We start from the raw sequence: 4,589 nt of genomic DNA, 5'->3' as shown, positions 1-4,589 counted from the left end.
TAGTTTTTGCAGTACATCTATCCAGGACCTTCTGGCTTTCATGGTTTCCATAGAGAAGTCAGGTGTAAGTCTGATAGGTTTACCTTTATAAGTAACTTGGCCTTTTTCCTTTGCGGCTCTTAATATTCTTTCTTTATTCTGTATATTTTGTGTTTTGATTATTATATGGCGAGGGGATGTTTTCTTTTGATCCAGCCTATTTGGTGTTCTGTATGCTTCTTGAACCTTCATAGGTACCTCTTTCTTCAGGTTGGGAAAGTTTTCTTCTATAATTTTATTAAGTATATTTTCTGTACCGTTGAGCTGCACTTCTTCTCCTTCTTCTACTCCAATTATTCTTAGGTTTGGTCTTTTTATTGTGTCCCAAATTTCCTGAATGTTTTGTGATGAGAATTTGTTGGTTTTGCTGTTTTCTTTGATCAGTGTGTTTATTTTCTCTATGGTATCTTCAGTGTCTGATATTCTCTCTTCTATCTCTTGTAATCTGTTGTTAGTACCTGTCTCTGTCATTCCTGTTCGTTTACCCAGATTTTCCATCTCCATTCTTCCCTCGGTTTCTGCTTTCTTCATTGCTTCCATTTCATTCTTCATGTCTTGAACTGCTTCCCTAACCTGTTTGATTGCTTTTTCTTGTTTCTCTTGGTTTTCTTGCGTGTCTTTGAGCGATTTATTCATTTCCTCTACCTTTTTGTTTGTAATCTCTAATTGTTTATGGCAGTTTTTCACCTCCTGTTTAAGGTCCTCTATTATTTTCATATAGTTAACTTTTGAGTCGATTTCTTCTATTTCTTCAGGAGTAGGGTGTACAATTCTTCTTATTTCGGGATCCCTGGTTTCTGGTGGTGTCATGTTGCCTTTCAGGTTGTTGGAGGAATTCTTGTATTGGTGCCTTCCCATCTCTTCCTTCAAATGGAGCCAGGAGAGGCCTGGTCTCTTGGTCCAGTCTTTGCTGTGATTGAATCTCTGGGTATATCTCTTCAGTGTAGAAGTAGGAACCCTTCCCGACCCGATGGGATTACTCAGCAACTAAACAGGGCCGCCAGTAGCCCAATGATCCAGGGCCAACAGGATGAATGGAGAAACGGGGGGGGGGTGGTAACCAGGAGCTCGCAGGAAGCCTGGCGCCAGAGCTGAAGGTGCCCGGCTCCTTTACAGGGGACCCTGAGGCCTGCCCGGTAGGCAGGCACTCACCGCTCTGGGTGGGTCGCCTTAGTTTAGGAGCTTAAAACTGTACTTGAGCACTGGTCCTAGCATACAGCAGGGCAGGGTTGGGGAGGGGTGCTGGGGGGGCTGGGTCATGCGAAAGAAAGACAGCCCTGCAGAAGGAGCTGGGGGAGGGGGTTTGTGCTCTCTTCCGGGACAGTCTGCCCCTGGATAGCACACTCTCACCCGTCCTGATGGGATTCCTCAGCAACTAAACAGGGCCGCCAGTAGCCCAATGATCCAGGGCCAACAGGATGAATGGAGCAAGGGGGGGATGGTATCCAGGAGCGCGCAGGAAGCCTGGCGCCAGAGCTGAAGGTGCCCAGCTCCCTTACAGGGGACCCTTAGGCCTGCCCGGTAGGCAGGCACTCACCACTCTGGGTGGGTCGCCTTAGTTTAGGAGCTTAAAACTGTACTTGAGCACTGGTCCTAGCATACAGCAGGGCAGGGTTGGGGAGGGGTGCTGGGGGGGCTGGGTCGTGCAAAAGAAAGACAGCCCTGCAGAAGGAGCTGGGGGAGGGGGTTTGTGCTCTCTTCCGGGACGGTCTGCCCCTGGATAGCACACACTCACCCGTCCTGATGGGATTCCTCAGCAACTAAACAGGGCCGCCAGTAGCCCAATGATCCAGGGCCAACAGGATGAATGGAGAAACGGGGGGGGGGGGGGGGTTGGTGGTATCCAGGAGCGCGCAGGAAGCCTGGCGCCTGAGCTGAAGGTGCCCGGCTCCCTTACCCTGGTAGGCAGGCACTCACCACTCTGGGTGGGTCGCCTTAGTTTAGGAGCTTAAAACTGTACTTGAGCACTGGTCCTAGCATACAGCAGGGCAGGGTTGGGGGAGCCACTTCACATATCTTAACTGCCTAAAATAACGTATAATTTTCTCTTACAATAAAGGAAATGTAAATTTATAAAAGAAATTTCCATTTGTAAAAATATCTGTTCAAGAAAGAAAGAGCTACAATGATGCAACTTTCATTGCTTGATATTTTCATCTACATATAAGATAATTTAATTCACCATGCATTTCATCCTCCTTCTTTCCCATATCTCAGACCATTTTTGTTGCTATAATAAAATAGCCAATTCTGAGTAATGCACAAAAAAGAGATTCCTTTAGATCCATAATTCTGGGTATATAAGTACATAGTGTTGGCATTTGCTTAACTCGGTGAGCGTTATGTGGTGGATGGCATCCTAATGTGTGTATATGATCACATGGTGAAAAAAGGCAAAGAGGAAGCTGAGACAGCAGAACTTGCCTTACAAACAACTCATTTCAGAGGAAACTAGCTCTATAAGTGAGACATTGATGCTCTAACTATACTGCCATTAGACCCATGTCTTAAAGGTTTCATTGTCTATCAATATTAACATTTTGAAGGCCAAACTTTCAGCACTCAATAAACCACTATCTCCACAATAACAACCTGTTCCTTAGTATGATTTTTATATGTCCAGTTACTCAATTATCACATTCCCACTTATTTATTTAGTCTCTCTCTCTCTCTCTCTCTCTCTCTCTCTCTCTCTCTCTCTCTCTCTCTCTGTGTGTGTGTGTGTGTGTGTGTGTGTGTGTGTGCATGCACACACGCACCTGCTTATGTGTAAGGTATATGGGCAAACAGCACACATGTGGAAGTCAGAGGATGAAGCAGAACACTTCAGATGGAAGAAACACCAATTAAATAATCATATACTAACTCCAAATAAAGTATACTAAGGTGTTCTTTATTAAAAGAGAACTTATGGATCACAATGAGGAAACAGAAATGGAATCCAACATCCAGGTTGCAGGCAAGGTGAGAGAATGAGAGGGCCATTCTATAGGCTTTTTGGTACTCAAGGCCATGCCCCACCTGGTTCAGCCTATCAAAGGTCATTGCCTGAAGGAGGTCCTCATCACCTTCCCCCTTTGTCAAAATAAGAGAGTTCCAAACCCAATACAAAAATATATATCAAGTATAAAAATTAGAGTTACAACCATTATAGACTGTATTAAGCAAGAAACATATGCTAAATGTTTCAATAATTATTATATCTTAAGGAGTCTAAGTCTTGTATTAGAAATGGCTAGGATAAATCATAAGAGGAAAGTAACTATGACTATCTAATCTTCAACCCCATCAAAGGCCTGAGAAAGGAGATAATATTACTTGAGTAAGCAGGAAGTACAAACAAGCAGCTTCCAAAATGTGCGATAGATGACAGAGACAACTGGTGAGCTGGGCAATCACCCAAAGTCTCATTTGCAGCGTTGGAACAACCAACTTGGCTAAGACCTAGAGTAACTGACAGACCAATTTCAAATGTAGGAAAAAATTTAAAACCACCTTATGCTGTATTGGCAAAGTTTGTCAGTCTTTTTCGTTATGTCCTGCTTGTCCAGTCCAGACACCATGCATTTTGTCAGTGGTTGAGGCATGGGCAGTTCCTTGTCCAAAGGCCAATTTTGCCAAGAAGAAAACCAGCTCCAAGTGAAATGTCTTTGGAGCTCAATATTCTCTTGGGAATAGATCAGTGCTGAGAGGAGCAATCATCTTTCACATCAACAGAAACCTAAGTCATTTAAATGCCATATTCTACAGTTCTTTGAAGTGCTTGAAGAATACTATCTATGCAGAATATGATCTTTATGTATCTAAAGAACCTGATTAATGTAGCTATAAGTATGACAAACATAGATGACTATTGACTTAATACCTGTATAACTTAAAGAATAAGACTTCATATTAAAATATTAAGCAATCTTCAAATAACTGTGCAGCAAATGAGGACAATGATCTTAAAATGTAAACAATATAAAAGCATCTTGATCAAAGGTAGAAATGTATAATGCAATGTGATCAATATATCCTAAAATTGTAGCAATATACAAAATGTCTTAAACAGAGGTAGAAACATACATGCATACAATCTGACAGAATAATTTTGTATAGGTGTACAAATATTGTAAACAGAAATAGGTGCATATTCAATATAACAAATGTAATTTGAATTTGTATCAAAAATCTATACCAATGTAAATTGTCTATAAATTATTACTCACAAGTATTCACTCTATTATTCACTATAATTATTATTAATGTGAGTAAGCTCATGCTAATCTACCTATTATTCCATTCAATTTTCCATTTTTTTTCAAAGAGATCCCTGAGCCTACATAATTTCCACCCCAACCCTAATCCTTTACCAGTAATAATCAACCCCTAAATGATGTCCCTAACACTGAGGAAAACTTTCTTGGGAGAAGGGCTGTCATCTTTTAAAATAACTTCCAGTTATTATGGGGGCAATGTTCTTTCTATGGAATCCTATAAAACTAAAATGATGGTTAAGCTTCAGGATTACTGTCTGGTCTAATTGTAAATGGTCTCTGAGTAGTTAA

This window comes from Microtus pennsylvanicus, chromosome X, assembly GCF_037038515.1.
Source record: "Microtus pennsylvanicus isolate mMicPen1 chromosome X, mMicPen1.hap1, whole genome shotgun sequence".
NCBI lineage: Eukaryota > Metazoa > Chordata > Mammalia > Rodentia > Cricetidae > Microtus > Microtus pennsylvanicus.
Note: the sequence above shows the minus strand (reverse complement) of the source record.